This window comes from Phodopus roborovskii, unplaced genomic scaffold (assembly GCF_943737965.1).
Source record: "Phodopus roborovskii unplaced genomic scaffold, PHOROB, whole genome shotgun sequence".
NCBI lineage: Eukaryota > Metazoa > Chordata > Mammalia > Rodentia > Cricetidae > Phodopus > Phodopus roborovskii.
The window spans coordinates 14553563-14573319 of NW_026126470.1; the positions used below are offsets into that span (position 1 = coordinate 14553563).

The 19757-nt window shown below is 36.2% G+C and overlaps 1 protein-coding gene across 16 annotated transcripts in view; it reads right to left on the reverse strand.

Moving 5' to 3' along the window:
* The window catches only part of Robo2 (roundabout guidance receptor 2), a 1084901-nt gene that overhangs the window by 200698 nt on the left and 864446 nt on the right, over positions 1-19757 (reverse strand). The gene's annotated exons all lie outside the window — the stretch shown is intronic.

The following is a 19757-nucleotide window of genomic DNA, read 5'->3' on the forward strand; positions in this document are numbered from 1 at the left end:
TAGAGACAGAATAATATGTCCTTTGGGGCTCTACATGGGCTGAGATTTTCCAGAGATCTTCCAGTACTAAAGGAGTCGATGTACTCAAAATAAATGTACATCATCATCATTCACTTAAAGAAGGTAGCTGCATCATTCTAAAGTAGTCATTTTATCTGATTTCTAAAAACACCAAATACTATTAAGTCACATATGCTTTTCACTTGCTCTCCCTCCATGTCTTTTCACCCCTTTCAATCCCTTCTTTCTGCTTTGTGACTTTATTTTTCTTATTTTTGATCTCATCAAGTATCTCAGCTAGACCAGGAACTCATTATTCCCTCCATCAGCCTCTCGAGTGCTGGGATTCTAGACTTGCATATGTCTTCAAGTATTTCCTTGCTGTCTATACCTAAGAAGAGCTAAGGAACAGAAATATATAAAAAGAATCAACAAGGTGATTTATATTCTCAAGGAAGCCCTTGAGCAATGTTTAAACACTCAACTCCAAAGAGGCAAGAAACTGGCTTTGTTAATTTCTGAAACAAGGGCTTACATAACATAAATAACATTCATTTTTACAAGGGAAAATTACATTTACTAATTCTAGCCACTTTTGCAAGAGTTGTTTAATAGGAGCCATTACAAAGAAGACACTCCTTCTCTCTTGCTCTTCTTTTTACACTAAAATTCAGGAACGAAATACACTCAATGTCAAATGAATACAAAAAGCACCTATGTCCTCAGCTTGGCATCAGTCTTGGAATATACTTATGGTACTAACACTCAGTTCTTTCCCTTCAGTATCCCAGACTTACTAACTCATCTGTCTTCCTGGAAACCCCTCTGTTTTAGTTACCCCACTTTAGTGCAAGTGTCATGGAGTTCATTTAAGAATTATTCTTGTAATCCCATCCTTAAAATTAATAATATAATTTGTACCTAAAATATATTACATTGTAATGGTGGTGCACACTCATACATTATAATACTCATATTTAGGAAGCATATAAAGTATTCTAGTCCTTCCCTAATTGTTAAAGACTTTCTATTCAATGTTAAGATTAAAATTATTTAGGATTTTCTTTCTTCAACCTTCTAGGCCTCATTCAGTCTCTTGGCCACCCCTTCTATTTTTTATTCAGTACTAATTTTGATGAAAGTATTATATATTATAAAATAAAACAAAATGTTTAAGAAGGATTCTGAAGCCAAAGTGAATTACAGCTCCATTTCCTATTCTAAGAATGCACTGAATTCCAGAACACTAGAACTATGATCACGAAAATGAAAAGAAAAAAAAAAAAAAAAAAAAAAAAAAAAAGGAAAATGAAGAAGAGAAGAGAAGGATGGTTGGGGAAAACAGTAAGAATAAATATTTTTCCAAACTACAATTTATTATTGTGGACACTTTATTAGAGGTACTAAATATCCACAGAAATTTGTTTTACGCAATTATAATACACTTACAAATGGAAGGCAAGTGTATGTTGTAGATGACATCGCTAGTAAAGAAATACTTAGGTGGGCACCAAAGAATCTCTTATGCAGAATTTCTTTAACTCAAAATAACTGACTATTTCCACATACCAAGTACCACCTTCAAACTGAACTGATAAGCATGCAATAAACGTTTCTCTCTAGGTAGGTGTTGGCATGACGTTGGAGCTAAAAATGATGGGACTATTCCCCCAAAACCCCCCTCTACAGAAATTATGGCCTCTAGTTATTGTGACCATATGACTAGCTTAATTGCATTTACTGAAGATTGTTGTTACATAGTTTCATTCTCAGAATCTTGTCATTAATTAGGGTACTACAAATGTATATATAACTATATGTAATACATTATATTTTCCCATTTAAGACAGGGTCTTACTATGTAGCATTAGTTGGCCTAGAATTCTCTATGCAATGAAGTCACAGTAATCTACCTGCCTTTACCTCTGAGTACTGAGATTAAAGGCATGAGCCTTCATGCCCTACCTGAAACCAGTGAAATATATATATATATATATATATATATATATATATATATATATATATCGTCTAAGTTTGTACTTTTTTTTAACATGCATTTACATTTCCTGTAGACCTCAAAAGATGAACTCACCAACTGTTACTCAGAGAAAACTAACGATCTTTCCATCCATGGAACATGTTGACCAAATATGTAAATTGTTTTGTTTGCCTAGTACTATACAATGAAATTGGCAAGATAAAGAAAACAGTAACAGGTTTTGTAGACTAATTGTAAGACTTAAAACCTCCATCCTCCTTAGAAGTTGACAGACATAGTTAACTCATTCCCTCAATATCAGTTATCTTTGGTTAAATATCATAAGAAGGTTGCCTCCAAAATTGATTTAGTAGTATAGGAAAAGAATTAACAAACACCAACCCAGATAGAGATGCCAGAGATAAGCACAAGAAACTGAAGATGATGGGTTGTGTGTAATTACCTCCAGTTAGTCTCTAGATGCAACTGCCACAATAATACAAGTGAAGTCCCTAATAATTTTGAACATCAGTATTTCACGTATTCGGCCTTTTGTTACAACATTGTGGTTGAAAGTTAATTAAAAGAATTTCAGTAACTTGATTAATTAAGAGATAAAACAAAATTAAACCTAAAAAGGAATATAATAAAATGAACAGCAGATTGCATAGTCTTGGACTTCCAATGTGTGTTCCAAATTTTTCTATACATTAAGACTTGTTTAACCAAGAAATGAAAATATATACAACGACACAAAAGGTAAACTTGATAACAAATGAGAAAATATTTCAGGTTTGTAATGAGGAGATGGATGGATTAAAATAAAAATGACTGGCAGATTTCTCACTGACTTCTTACATTTAATTTTAAAACTTATTGCTAGATTTGAAAATATTATTGATCATGTATATCATAAATGTATTGCTGTATTAAGAAGTGTTTTATTAGGGATTTAAAAATTTCAGTATTTTTTCAAAGTGAATTGAATAAAGAATTCAAGACATTGCCAAACAGTGAAAAATTTCAAAGCTGTGGATTATCTGTGTCTTAGAATCCACAAAACATATTTGTTGTCTAAAGTAACATGAAAAATCTATACAACATATAATGCACATACCTTAAAATAACACTAATAATGGAAGATGTTTTCATGTATTATAGACTAAATTTCTTTAAAATCCCAGTAATAATTGACTAGTCTAGTCATCAGTACCTTCGGTAAACTCACAAGGAAGAGCAATATGTTATTATAGCATGCTACATCGAAACTACAAAAATTTAAAGAGGTGCCTTTGTACGCAAAGACTAGAAAAGTCCTCTTGAATGCATCATTGGATATAGCAATTACTTCATATCTAAATGGTATTTAGGCATTTTATGAGTCCAGACACATCTAAAATTTGATTTAAGTAAATACTAGTCATAAACATCAGCAAAGCTCGATTCTGAATGGTGGTGAACTTGCCCAACTCATATTCAAACTCTTTTCAATTTCTACTTACAATCTAAAGCATAAATCTCCTCCTACTCCAAAATGTTCAATTTTTAATAAAGCAACATCTGGTTTGGGAATGTGGCTGTGCTACCTGCTGTTCTTCACCCCTCCGGGAAAGGGGAAAGCAAAGAGTTATTCAATATCATTTTTGTTATCCTAGCAACAGCTGTGGTTTCTAAAGAAATAGAGCAGGAGAAATCAAGAGTGTACTTGAACACCATGGATGGAATTCACTATGCTATACACACAGTTATATTCAAGTCAATGTATCCTAATGGAAAATTAGTCTATGGGAGACTTATATGAGAAAAGGGTGTAAGACAGAAAAAAAAAAGCCAATGGATTACAGCATAAAAATTACTATTTCCATATGAAAGTTACAGTGGCACATTATTGAAAGTGTTAACAATCCAGTATTTAAGAGGAGGAGGAGGAGAGAAAGAGAAAGAGAAAGAGAGAGAGGTAAAGAAAGATATTAATATAAAGGAGTCATCAGGATAAGAAGCAGATGAAACCAAAATGAAATGAGGTAAAGTCATTTTCTCTTGCATCTTTGAAAGGGCTATTTCTAAAATGATGCCAAGGGGAAAAAAAAAAAAAAAAAAGAAAGAAAGAAAGAAAGAAAACGGAGAAGCAAAACTCCACTACATACTAATGTCAAACAAGGAAGTTGGCTCTATTGTTTTCTTAACACTCAGCACACATGTATGTTTTCATTGGTGTTGTTAACAGTGGTTCTACGCTTTGCGCATCTTTTAACTGGTGTTTCTTCTTTCCTTTATTATCCTTAATATATTCCACTGAGAATTTTCTTTCACTGCAAGAGTAGGGAGGCGACCAGCCAACAGCATCTCCCTCCCAGAAGCCACTATGGTGAAAACCTGCACACTAATCAGAAGTGGGTCAAATGGTCTTCACATGAAAGCATCTAACAAGGTCCCCAAGGAAGCCCTTCTAAGTGGCAGCAGGGAAAAGCAAGATTGCTTTTTTATGGAAGACAGAAGCTAGCCTCCATGGGCCCATCTTAAAGTGCAGATGCTTGCTGTTTGAAGTTACTATAATCACAGTTGCTTTTGAAACATTATTATTGTGTTGGAGACAAATTTCCTGAGAGTTAGGATTAGAAGAAACTATGAGGCTTCACTATGTGGTTCGAGACTACTGTAGCTGCATATTTGGAGATGTGTGTGTGTGTGTGTGTGTGTGTGTGTGTGTGTGTGTATTGAAATAAACACTTATAATCTTCCACTTCTCAGGTCCTAATTGTAAATATTTACATTAAGTATAAGGTTTTAAAATCAATTATTTAGACAGAAAAAAATCAATGGATATTTATCTAAGATTTGGAAACCCTAGTGTGGTAAAAACAAAACTCCAATTCAGTTGCAAGTCATGACCAAAAAGTTCCTATTACATTTGAACCATTAGTACTTGTGCCATAAGTTCACGTAAACGGAATGACAACACATGATACTTGATCAGGCTATAGACAATGTAAAGGTTATAATCAAAATCCCCAAATATGAAATATTTGAAATCCTGACAAATGGACCCCCATCATCACAGACATATGTCTTGGAACATGATATTGAAGTTATTTATATACCAGCTTATATAGTTTAACTATTCCATTAAACTCTAGTCATTCTGTAGTTACTGTTGCTATGAAGAATTTTTTTTTTATCTTTAAGAAACAATCTTAGTAGAGAGGATAAAATAGTATTTATGCTTATGGCTTATCACCTGGCAATTTAGCTTATTTTGCTTGCCAGTGTTTCCGGGTCTAATATCTGTTTTCCAAAATTTGCATTAGAAATAAACCCTGTTATCCTGCCTAGCATGGCTTTGAATGCCAGGAGAGATTGAGAAGAGAGACTGACATATCAATCAATTACAAGTGACCAACCAAATGAAGATTTTTAAATTGATATTATGTCAATGAAGAAAATTAAAATGAGATTTCATTAGGAAAACTTGAAAAAAAAATCAAATGTGTTATTGGCCTCAGTTTGAAATGAACTATACAAAGTTCTTTTCAATGCAGAAAATATTAAAATAAAATATTAATGATAGATACTCTAATTTCATTAATGCTTGTGTTAAAACCCCCTATACCTGTTACTTATGCATACTCACTATCAGAACAAAATAAGGAAGGTTAAATGTTAGTTACATCACAAACTTGTTTTGTCCAAGATTTGCTTTGTGTGTCTAACATGAACCAGACCAAAGTTACTGATGCTTCAGCAAATTCAGAAGCAAGAAGACAAAGGGGTGGCTCCTTTAGGAATAAAAAACAGAACAATGTTTAAATCCCACAAAATTAATGTTTAGCTCAAGGATTTGCCCTTCATCTCTGAACCCTTCAAGCCTGAGGCAGGATTAGGTCAGACTCATGTTCGAACAACTGGAGGAAATCAATGGATTTCACTTTATTAATAATTAAAAGGCTAATACAGACTGGCAAGTGATTAAAAATTTGCAGAACACATATTTATTACCCCGATGCCGAACACCTCTGCAATATATAATTTTTAATTGGGTCATCCTAGAAAAAAAGAGATTATATTAAGTCAGAACAATGAAAGGAAGAAGAGGCAAGTCCTGTTGTGTCCCTTGTAGAGTCGCGAAGTTCCTGCCTGAAGCAGGAGAGGCAAAGCTCCTAACTAGTGTGGATCCATGACAGAATGCAGGCTACTACAGCAGCTTATTCTCTCACCCATAACTAAATTAATCCCAATTAGGATCTGTCAAGGGTGACAGCAACAAAGTTGGCACAATGAAGGACACTAAAGCCCTTCTGACTCTGACAGTCAAATGCTCGAACATTTGGATGACTGTCTATTAAAGATACATGTTGAGATGCAGTGGCACTACCTCATTTCTGTAATCCCCAGGAAATGCATTATTATAGCCACAACTAGTTTCCATATGATTAATGAGGTCAAAACAAAAAACAAAACAAAACAAAAAACAGAGGAATAGGCTTCTACCCTCAAACACCAACGTCAGTTCGACATCAAAGCCCTTTAACTTTTGCTGCTTCTCTTGACAGCTCTGATTTCAGACCCTAATTTCTTCTGTAGTAGTTGAAACTGTGTTTTTCATGGCCTGCCTACAAATAGTATTGTGAAAACTTTGCAGCGGGGTAGAAGCAACGAAGAAAGGGGTTTGAGAAACAAAACATAACATCCACCAGTACTCAGAGATTCGCCTGCCTCTTACTGCATACCATTCTGGGGAAATGCTGGCATGATCTGACTCAGCCAGGAGGAGGTTGGGGGATTAGAAGTTTGATATTCTTAACCTTAACAAATAATCTCACAATTTGAGCCACATCCTTCCTTTAAAGTATGCTTTTACCCCTTACCCCAAATTCTGTTCGGGGTTAGGGTTTAAGAAGTGAATGGAGCCAGATGTGAAGAGGTTTGTTTCATGGCATACTGTATTAGAACACCGAAGACCTGCAGCAGATGTAAATTCCAAGACTTCTTCTAAGTTTTTAAGATTGTGAAATTATCAAAATGTACATGAATCAAGTTTTAATACACTGTCTGGGTGAATGAGGCTGTCCATTGCACCGTTTCTTTCTTTGGGTTCTCAGGCATGGTTTGGAAGTGTAAGAACTCCGTAACATTAACATTGAATAAAAAAGTAACAGTAAATCTATGAGTGGAAAAAAAAGAATATCCAATAGTATCTAAGGTGCCTGTGAGTCTCACTTTACCAATAAGCAAATAATAAATACCATAAGCAAATAAATAAATATAATAAACCTTGTCACTACAAATAATTTTACAGTTCTCCCTTGTAAGAGCTCAACATAGAGATAAACTCTGGAAGTAAGAACATTAAAAAAAAAAAAACTAGGACATAGACCCAGTATTATGAGATACAGAATTATGAGGATGTTTGAGTATAGATGTGTTTTATTTTCTAGTAATAAGCAGTTCCAATGAGAGGCAGAAACTGAAGTGATGCTTCTCTCAATTTCAATCCTCCAAGACTAAACAAACATTTTGCAGAGACTTGTTTGTACTTCTCACTGTGACTAACTCCCTCATCATAGGCTCAATGGGGTCTACAGATCAAGAACTGCAACCTTCCAAACATGAGCCCCAATAAACACTTTCTTTTTAGAAACATATTTTCTCAGCTATTTGTTATAGTAATGGGAAATGCCATCATAGTCTATTATATTTTAAAAGCAGAAACTCTCTCATGGGCTTTGTGTGTGTGTGTGTGTGTGTGTGTGTGTGAATAAGGTTCTGGCAGCCTATACTTGTAACAGGTATAATACATAGTTATTAAGTACATGAATACATGGCATAGGTAGGTTTTAGGAAAAATTACTGACACTTTTATAACAAAACTTAAAAAAACATAAAAAGCTTCATTTGACTTTTGAGTTTTCCCAATTGCATTAGACAAAGCTAATTTACAAAAGATTTATCTAAGGAAAACCTATTTTTTCACTTAATAGTCTGCACACTAAATTTGAATGAACTATCATGTCATTCTAAGATACTATTAAATCATACTGATATAACACTAACAGAAATGGCTCTGTAGCTTGAACTTCTGAGGTGCAAACTACGATCAAATATATTGCATCCCATACTCAATAGTTTCATGTATTTTGAAAAGTAAGAGAGCCCCCCTCTTTGAAAATTTTCTCTTTCCTTTCTTCCCTCCATTGTCTAATGTCCTTAGTACCTCAGGTGGAGGGTCAGAGAGGACCAGAGATAAAAGTTATATTACAGACTTGATGGGGCCACTGGATTCATTGCACTCACAGTAGCCACGGCAGCATGAACAAAGTTTGCACAAGACAAAGCCACCTCCTGAGGCACCAAGGACAGTTGATGATGTCAGGGGATGGGGGATTCAGCTCTTTTTTACTTTTATTTATTATTTTTCTTCAAGGCCCAGGGGACATTTCAAGGGAAGAGGCAGAAAAACTAAGAGCAGGGACTTTTTGGTAAGGTTGTGTCTCCTAGTAATATCAGAAGCTACACCCATAAAGCCCCACCAACATGACTGCCTTAATGTGAGCTGAACAAGCATGACACCAATGAACTTGCCAAACTGGACTGGCAGAAGCCCTTGAGGTTTCCAATCTACAAAGAATTATAGACAACTGATAAAAAGCTTGGAATGAGAAAGTGGCCTTTCCCATTAAACATCAATTGACTGTCCAGTGCCCAGTGATAAATCCTGAAAACATTCATTCAAGTAGCATTATGTGGACTCGACAGGTTATATTTAGTACTATAAATGAACATACACATAGATGTTCCTATATATTTAATAACATATATGTACACATACATATATGTATAAAATAACAGTAGATGAATTAAAGAGGCCATGGATTAGGAGAGTGGAGAGGGACATATAGGAGAGATCTGAGGAAGGAAAGAAAGGGGAAAACTGTAATTCAGTTACAGCCTCAAAAGTAAACAACATAAGCTTTATTTCATGCATGCTCGTGGGATGTGTTCTGAGCACATCCCTAGAATATCCAGCTCCCTCCAGATTCTGAGTTTTCTGCAAAGCATCCAGGAAAACCTTCTCTTCCGAAAGAGGGGCGTGAACTTAAAAATCCACTCTCCTAGGCTCCTCACATTCCTCTCTAGAAACATCAAATGTTATGTTCAACTTTGAATCAATGTTCAGTATCGTCCAGTGTCACCCGTTCTCACCCTTCACCACAGCAGAAAATCTTTACGACAAACTTCTGCCAATTCTGGAATGAAGGCCTGCAGAGGAACATCCCAATGAAAACAATCACGAAAGGATGGGAGTGAAAGGGAAGCATTTCCACATGCAGCTATGTGTGGGCTTTACCCGGATTGTTTATGCTATGTTGACAAGCACCCTTGCCTAAAGTCATTTTTCTTCTCCTGAGACCATGTCTTCCCAAATACCTAAACTTGTGATTATCTAAGCCTGGGTAGTGTGTGTACTGTAATATATGCCTCAAGGGAAATGCGAATGTCAGGAAGATGGAAAAATAGCCAGAGTGTGAAACCATCAAAGGGATACTGAAAGTTTAGAAGCTGCAAGATTTAAAAGGCCCTTCATGCAGAGTTCTTCTGTTGAAAATGGCTCTGCATTGCATCTCTGAAGATCTAAGCTAGGCTCCAGAGACCCGGAATCTGATAATGGTTTTATGGTATCATTGGGTATCCTGGGTACTTTAGACTTTCTATAGATTACATGGAAACAAGAAAAGTATAAACATGGTCCTGATGATTAATAAATGTGAGCATTAGGATAAAGCACAGGGAAGTCTCAGTCTCTTTAAGGAAGAAACTGGAAAGGAACACTGTGGTCACACCCCCTTTTATCTACTCTAGGGTGTGGAGCAGGAAGGACATCAAAGATTAGGGACTTAAACTGATCATGTGACACTGTACTACTCAATGGAGAAAATTAAAGCAATCCAAGGCTACAAAGATTCACCTCTGGCATCGTCTCTGGAGAACTCCTGTGATAAAAGTGAGGCAAAGGGAAGGAGAGAAGGGAGATGAGGGGGGACAGGAGGAGGGCCGGATTGGAGTGAGGGAACTTCAAGAAAACACCAATTCCATTCCCTTGTGAATTCTGAAGTGATCCACCAGCTACCATTTTTATTATTGCATTTCATCTTTCTCCCCTAGTTTGAAACAATGCTTGAATATGAAGATTCACTTTGGTTGTCCTTTTAATCTTTCCCCAAGTCTTTCCATCCTCCACATTTCCTGTCACCACCAGTAGAAATAATGAGCCTGTAGTCTACAAAGCCAGTGCAAGTAGGCCAATGCTGACATTTCCAGCAGGAGATAGAAGCAGAAAGGTGTCTAACAGCACATTTTGCTAGTGTGTTTGATCTCCCAAATGGAAAAAAAAATTCATCATTTTTTATTTCTTCCAAATGTATAATACCTTTTAGAAATGGTGCTGATCACAAAAATGAAGGGAATTCAAATAGATCATTTATGATGTTAATTTTGATATGTGCCTTGTTTCATATATAGACTATTAGCAGACTCATTTTTCTACTGTAGAGGTATAAAAGGACAGGGTTGAAATAGAAAGAGTGTTTGAGAACTGACTACCCATTAAGTCCTTCCTGAGTGTTTTAGGGCAGCCCAAATATCTTTGCTCCTCCTTAGGGGATAAAAAGACAGATGACCTGCCACTCTTCAGTGAGCTGAAAGGTAGAGAATGAATGATAACAACTGAGTTGACACAGGAATGAGATGCTCTCAGGGGACCAGAAAGGCCAATGGAGTTGGCTGTCAGTTAAGGGATTCATTGAGCACTGGGACTGGGAAAGGGCTGCTAGATAGAACACTGAGAACCTGCTAAAGCCAAGAGGGGCATCTTCCAATGTGAGGAGGGTGAAAGCTCAGAGCTATAAACAAATGTGTGGTAACAGGTAATGTAATATCATACAAAGGCAATTTTAAGGAGCAATTGCCAACTCGATTTCTGCCATATTCTAAGTGGGAAGGTACGACTTGAGAATGCATCAATGAAGACACCAAAATTAAACAAATCTTAAATGCAGATTTTCAAACATCTATGTACCAGCAACTACAGTGTAACATGAATAATAAAATACCCAGAGACTGATATTGGGGTCCAAACTTCACGCTGAAGGTCAGAAAAGCAAAGTGTCAGGCCACTAGCTCTTACCACTACCTCAGGCTGAAAGGGCTGATCCTGAGGCTTCTCCTCAGCATGGCTGGAGAATGCTGAGACTGAATATTTTCTTACCCTCAGTGTGGCTGGAGAATGAATGCCTCTTACTGAATACTGAAGACCCTGTTTTTTTTTTTTTTTTCTTTTATACACCTCTAGTGCTGGGATTAAAGGTGGGTGATCTGTTACTCTTTTAGACTGATTCAATCTCTTTTACCCCTGGGTGGCCTTGAACTCAGAGACATCTCTCTACCTCTTAATCTTGTGTTATAGGATTAAAGGTGTGTACCACTTCTGACTGCTGGGATTAAAAGTGTGTGCCTGGCTTCTATGGCTTGTGGCTGACTTTGCGTTTCTGAATCCTCAGGCAAGCTTTAATAAATCATAAGTAATATATCACCACACTACAGTGTTCACCAGGGCATGGAAATATACACAGTTCAATGAGTCATATATTGCTTCAAAGGAAGGCTTGAGAAATGTCACTTATCTCAATAACAAGCAATGGATTTCAAATACTTTATATGTGCTTGGGTGTGTTTCCAACTATATTTCCATCTTTTTACTTGTTACCTACTTATCCTGCATTTATCATCTATATATCAAATATCTAATAACTCTCTATCAATATAGATTAGACTTGTGTTTAATTCTGTACGTCTATGTAGCATATTGTTGGCTTAAATATTTTTAAACAAGAATTTTATCTTTTAGGAGCTACGTAAGTTCAGTAGGACCACTGGAGACAAATTTCTTTTGTCTTTTTTTTCTTGTTCACCTTTTCCGAATTTTGGCTTCTCTGTGTCCTACCTCCACTGTTTTAAGTTCTCAATTTCTTTTTTTTTTTTCTTTTTTCTGCAGACTAAGAAAAATAAAGGAAGAAATAGCGTTCACAGATTTGTTAAATGAATAGCTAGCAAAAAGAAAATTCTCACTCAGTATTAATGCATGTAAACCAGTGAGACTTATGCCAGCCAAGGCTTTGTGATAAGAGATTTGTGATTTTCAAAAATGTTACCTCCCTTCTATGCTACCATAGAAAACAAGAATGGAGTTTTTTTCATCTTTCTAACAATCTATTTTTAAGCACTGGATATAGCTGGTGCTACCACGTAAAGAATGCAACAGATAAATCATATAAATGTAGCTATGACCTAAGTTATTGCACAGGGAAACTCAGGCAGCCACACCAGAGAAAATAATTCTCCCTTACCTATAGAATACACTTGATTGTATCTCTCTGATTAGTTCTGAATTTCTTTATTTTGCTGCAGTACTGGAGAATTATTTCCACTAGTCACTAGTATTAAGTGTTGCTATGTCCAAACTAATGGAAAGTAGTATGGGTAAGATACACAAAGGATTAAACTCCCAAACTCTCAGGCTTTTGTTTGAAATGGATACTACCAACTGAATCAGATATCAGACTCCCATTACAGTAAGTTAATAACCTTCAGTCACTGAAACAACATGGCATGATGGCCAGGCAGGCCGAACATACGTCGTGGCCTGACAGATTTCATGTGGTCTTGGGGACATTATTGACTTGTGTATAAACGTCTGTTGGAATTGTATTCCACTCGTGAAATGTAGCAAACAATACGCATGTTGCATACAGTATATAATTGAATATTTATCTGTCCATGAATGAGGGTGCTCTCTGCTGACAGTAGAGATGCAGCACTCTAACATAACAATTGGAAAGGTCCCAAAAAAACTCAACTAAAATACAATCATGTTAGTTTAAAAGGAGGAATTCTAATATATATTGGTGACAGTTTCTGTGTTAATTAAAAAGAATCCCTGAGACTACCTCTACTACCATGGGACACCTTCCATGGTGGCTCACTTTCTCTCTCCAGTTTGATCCTCCTTAACTCTCAATTTGTTTCTTCTTCCTTTCTTCCCCTTATGGTTGCTTTTGTTTAGTTTGCTTTTGGTGTCCTGTTGTTCTGTTTGCTATGTAGCCCAGGCTGAGTCAGAACCTTAGAGCCTCCCGTGTCACTGTCCTTAATAGGTGGCATTACAAACACATACAACCATACCTGTGTTTTCATCACATGTTTAAAATCTAGACCCCACATATGAAAGAAGATAAAATTACAAGTGTCTTTCTGACTCTGGTTTGGTTTTATGCAACATGATAATACTTCCTTTCCTCAAATGACCTCACCTTGCCCTCCATTAAGGATGAAGAGACCCTACACTGTGTATGTGCCATATTTCTTTTCTCCATCCATATGTTGTTGGCAGACATTTTTTTTTTATCCTGAATCTTGGCTATAGTAAATAGTGCCATAACAAAAATAGGTTCAAAGGTGAAAAAAAGTATTATTCTTTTTATGTATTTATATTTTGAGTCACTGTTTACTTTGTTTAACAATAAAAATAAAGATATGATATGGAATAATATAGGGAATAATTTTAGTTAACAAAACTTTACATACACACACACATATTAGCTTAGATAAAAAATAATTGTACTTACGCTTTAGTTCTTAATAACAATAAGGAAATAATTTTGGGTGATATTTTTGCCTAAATATAGCATGATTCATTTCAGGATGAGATGACATTTAAGTTAAAATACTTCAGCCTAGTAGAATCATATCATATTAATTAAAGGACAGAAGTAGCTTATTGTTAAGTGAGAAGGAGTTGGCAGTTTTGATATTCTAAGGCAAAAAAATGTCTACAAAGATTAAGGTAGATTGCTGTTGAATGTCCCTCAAGAAACTTACTCTCCAGTGGTCAGTGGCACAATGAAAGAGGTATAAATACATATAGGTTATCTTAACTTTAGTAAGATAAGACAATTTTCTGGCTTTTCCATGTACATACAGCAGGGACATGAAGGCAGCCATAGGGAACAGGGAAATATTCTACTGGGAAGTGACCATTCAAAGGTCTTCAGGGACTGAGCAGGTGGGACACTTTAATAATAAAGACTTACTGTCCTAACTCTGATGCAATCATGAGGAATTTGTCAAGTGTGCATAACTGCTACAAAACAGAAGTTAAATTATGTCTACTTATAATGTTTATTTAATACAACAGCATAGAAAATGCAATCTGCTGCTGGTGACTGTTAAAAGTTCCTGGAAGAACTTCTGTATTTGCCCACCCCCTTCAAAGGATGCTAAGGAGCCTTATTCTTCAGAGGTGTCAGCAGAGCTGGCAGTTTAAGAATCTGTGCCTCCTAATATGAAGTCTGCGCTTATGGCACACCTCTATACTACCACAGCTTGTGTTGTTGTTGCTGTTATTGTTTGGTTCGAGACTGTTTGGTTTGTCTCACTATATGACAAGGCTGACCAGATCTTTCTAGCTCTGCTTACCAAATACTGGCATGAGAGGTATGCATGTTATGAGAGTTGGGGAAGCTTAAACAGTTCTGTAGGAAACAGAAATATTGCTGTTCCGTTATTCTTAGCTTTGAAAAAAAGTTTACAGCCAGCAAAGTCGTCATGAAAAAAATTCAAAGATCCTAGTAGTAATTAATATGGTAAATCAATAATGCATTCAATTTTCAGTAAGGTATAGTCTAAACAATTAGGTCAAACACTTAAAAGTAATCAATAATAAAAAATAAATTGAATATTAGGGAAAACTGAAAATCTTGACTAAGTAAACACAGGGAAATGTAAAAGGTACATATGTTTCCATTGAACACAATTCTTTAAGACCCTGAAGAGCAACAGCACCTTAATTAGAAATAAGTAAGGTGCTTAGGTTGCAATCAAATGCATTTTAAATAGGATGTTCTTTTTAAGAACAATATATTTCCTAATGAAAGTCAATTCCTTCCCTTCACTAAAACTTTCTTAGTCTTTCCAACTCCCTAGTTAATCCTTCATTCAAACCCAAATTTCTAGACTTTATGTTTCTTAAAAGCTCGAGAACTAGAAGACATTAAAAAATAAAATAAAATAAAAAACAGTTCTTCAGATAATCCCTAACATTCCCAGACCCTTGGTGTAAGGCGGCTTCAGGATCAATTCTGGGAAAGGGAATTGGGGAAGAAGGTGAGGTGTACAAGCCTGTTTTCTAACTTTGGATGAACCTGAATGAAAAGAGGAGATGATAGGAGATGTCATTCTGTAAACATGCTTCTCTTATTGGCTAAGAAATAAAGCACTGTTGGCGAACAGGAAGGCAAGATAATTGGGACTAAGAAACAAGGAGGATTCTGGGAAAGGTAGTAGAGAGGAAATCAAAATGTAGGATATGAGAGAAGAGGTCTGGATCCTCTCTCCTGTAAAATAAGACCATGTGGAAACACTTAGATTGATAGAAATAGGTTAATAATTAAGACAGAATTGCCAACAAGAAGCTCTAGCAACAGGCCAACACATTTATATCTAATACAGCCTCTCTGTGTGTTGTTTGGGACTGATGCAACTCTGGGACCAGGCTGGCGGGAAAGCATTCATAACACCTGAACTGTGGAATTTCTCTTTGTGGAGAGGATCGCTGCCAGCCACCGCCTCTCTTACAAGCATAATCACAATTGTGTTCTTCAGTTCCCCTTCAAGCCTGCAGGCAGCTGCTCCAGAGAGAAGTAATATACTAGATGTGGTTCTCGTGAAATACTGTGATGCTAATATAACCACTTATTTTTAAGATATTTAATTACTTTATATTGGAAAAACACAATGAAAATATGATATTAATTCCTGGGAGAGCACTAAGCCTTTTTCATATAAGTAAAACTAAGACAAATACTAGCTAGGATGGCATTTAAGTGATGGAAGCAGAAGCAGCCACCCACAGCTAAGCACTCAACGGAACTCCAGGAATCCAGTTGCAGAAAGGGAGAAGTGATGAGCAAAGGGGTCCACACCAGGCTGGAGAAAACCACAAAAACAGCTGATCTGAACAAGGGGAGCTCATCCTGTCTGATAGCTGGAAAAGTAGCATAGGACAGAATCAGGCCCCTGAATGTGGGTGTCAGTTCAGAGACCAGAGAAGTCTATGGGGCCTCTGGTAGTGGATCAGTATTTATCCCTAGTGCACAAATGGATGTGAGCCCATCCCACATAGAGGGATACTCTCTCTGCCTAGACACATAAAGGAGGGCCTAGGCCCTGTCCTAAATAATGTGACAAACTTTGATGATCCCCCATAGAAGGCTTCACCCTTTCTAAGGAACAGAAGAGGAATGGGATGGGGGTCAGTGGGGGACATGAGAGGATGGAAGGGTGAAGGAACTGGGATTGATATATAAAATAAGATTGTTTCTAAATTAAATTTTTAAAAGTAAAAAAAAAATTCTGAAAATGAAGTACTAGGTAGGAACTGGGTAGCTAGGTAAAGTTATACATACATGCAGTTGCACAGAACTATTTCAGTGCAATAGAGACTAAAACTAACTCGGAAGTGGTCTCATTTTTATCTGATTGCTTCATTAAATATATATATGTGTGTGTGTGTGTGTGTGTGTGTGTGTGTGTGTGTGTGTGTGTGTGTAGAAAGAGAGAGATCATTAATATGGACTAATATGCAGGGAGAGATATAATCAAATATGTCCTGGTAACCTCTGTAATTTTTCCTATTCTATTTTAAGAAAAGACATCTAAAACTGAAAGGCTTTTCTTCAGTTATAAGTTTGTTACATTAAACTCATATAGAAGCCATGTTTTTATCATAGTTTTGTAGGTTAAACACATACATGCTATCTGCACTTCCACTAAACAAAGAGTTTTAATAGTTCTTCCAAAAGTACATATACATTTTGAGCTGACACCTGTCAAAAACATCATTAATAAATAAGAGAGCAGGCATTATTCATGAGAAAGAGAAGCTTAGCTTAAAACCCCTTTAGTAATACAAACTTAATCCCTGCCAATCATAAGGCCATAAGAAGAACATTCATTTAATCAAATCCAATGATAAGAATTTTTACCTAAACTACCAGCACCCAGGAAGACATTTCCTCTCTGCATTTCTATTATTTGCAGGGGAAAAAAATAAAATTTAAATTATGTTTTGTGAAAGAACACTATATTATTCTTTTTGTGAATAAACAAGCTTTATAAATTCAATAGTAATAGGTATATTTTAGGTATAAGATTATTTCTTTTCCAAGAGAATGAAAATTGTCTTTTTAAATATGGGACCACAACACATGTTTTGTTTTCTCCTTTGCAAAGATTATAATAAGAAAGGAGAGTATAGCTGAAAAACAGAACATAAAGATGCTAGAGTATTTTAAGCCTCTAAAATCTCATAAACAGAATACACACAATAAAAAGAACTTGATACAATACATACAATAGAAAAGCACTTGATACAGGAGCAGTTAACACTGTAAGAAATGTTTAAAGGCACAGGAAATTGTAACATGACAGAAAATACCAAGCTATGTTTCAAATGTAATGTTTCTCTATAATCACATTGGTTGTTGTTCTTGGGTATAGAAAAAATTACTTTCTGTAAATTAAATGATAAGGTTTAAACTCATTAGTTAACTATTCACATAAATGTCAATTGGACATGTCAGACACAAGGAAGGTTCAGCTTTCTAAGACTTCATGAGAATACAATCCCTGGGAGAGGATGAATGAATGAACAGAATAAAGGTCTGGAACCTGGGGGTAATATTTCAACCACAAGTTCATTACATGGAGTTTCATTGCTACACAGGGTACATCCCACAGACCCAGAGTAAATTACTGTTGCCTCTTCCTGAAGATTGAGACACTTCATCTGCCCCCGATTTCTCTATAGTTAAGTGACTATGTCTCTTGGCATCTTCATAACACCATTAAATTTTCATGCTGTGTTCTTTCTTTATGACATTTCTACAAGAAAAAAAAACCTAGCAGGGACTCAACAATCTACCTTAGTGTGTCAGAATTCGTTTTAAAATATGAATGTTTTTCAATGAGTACTAGAATACACCCATTAAATAGGTGAAAGAGACACAGCAGAAATACATCAGGCCAAGGATAGTTAAATAAAGGATATCAACACAATTATTTCCTTCCTACATGCCCATTTGTGTATGAGCAACATTTCATTTTAATGGTCATTTCAGCAGGATTTAGATGGGTACTTCTTGCTCTCATTGATATTGTACATTCTTACAGATAGATACAATTATACAGACCTTAGTATTCCTTCACTTCCAAAATATAGTGTATACAATAGCAGGATTCTATAAGCATGGCTTCAAGGTTTGGTTCTGCATCTCTTTACACTTCCATAAGAAGGTACTATGTCCTGGATGGTTTTAATCAACAACAATTGGACTAGAGATATGGCCCACTTGATAAAGTGCCTGACACACAAGTATGAGGTCCTCTGTTTGATCCCCAACATCCATATAAAAAAGCTCACATGATCATGATTATTTATAGGTGTGGGTTTGAGAGGGTAGAAACAAGAGAAGCAAGCTTTTTATGGGAAGTACATTTTATATGCATTCATGTATGTCTCTTCAGTGTGTGCAGGCTCAATGACCACAGAATCCAAAGAAGTTCATCCAGTCTTCTAAACACAGAGTTAGAGACAGTGTGAGCCACCAATATGGGTGGTAGTAATCAAACCAGGACCTTCTAGAAGAGCAGCCAATGTTCATATTCCTTGAGTCAACTCTTGAACTCCAGCAATCTGGTAATTTTGTGCTGAAGCAGTAGGCAATGCCTTGCTACTTGTGTCTGGACCTCTTGTCCTCAACAGAGTTCCTCTGAATAGAATACACAATAAGTTTCTCATAGCCACGTTTACAAAAGTTTGTATCAGCAGAGTTAGCATCCACAAACTCCACTGATGCTCACTTCAAGTAGAAGCATCTGTGCAAGCCCAGGAGGGCAGGATCTGGTCCAAAAACTGTGAACTCACAGATTTTACCAATGATCAAAGCTGTTCCCAGTTTAAGGGCTACCTGCTCCCTCAGTTCACTCTGACCATTGGGATGTCTCCTCACAAACTGGTTTTCTAAGTCTGTAACAACATAATTAAACAACTTTGTATGTTAAAACAAAACAAACAAAACCAATACATTGCCTGATATCTAGTGTGTAGATCCCATCCATTCCCCCATTCCCTGGAGTAAGTTAGAATACAGATATTTTACTTGACCACGAGCAATATTATGAGGTCTGCTCAGATCACACAGAAACATGAAAATAATTTACTGTGATTTTTTTTTAAACTGCCCGTTTAAATAGGTTACTTATAGTCAGGAAAACTAAAAATAGCCTTATCCAGTACACGTTCACTGACCTTACACAATGTACACAGAGCAATACATCCTTCTGAAGACAATGGGTAATCCACTCCACCCAAGTGGTTGGTAGTGATGGGACAGCTACTTAGACAAAGACACATTCTAGCTAATGACAGGATCAACATCCAATGGATTTCTATAAAGCTAGATTTAAACTGAAAATATTTTAATAAGGTACATTTGCAGAAAGAAAACAGTGGACAAACAAAATACCCTCATCCAAACCATCTGAGCCCCTATTCCCACTCCAAAAACGGACCCTCCTTGGTAGGACCAGGAAGTATGAAAGCAGTTGTTACAAGTCCAATACCAGAAGGGCTTTCAGCCAGGAAGATGAATGCCAATGGGAATCAGAATAA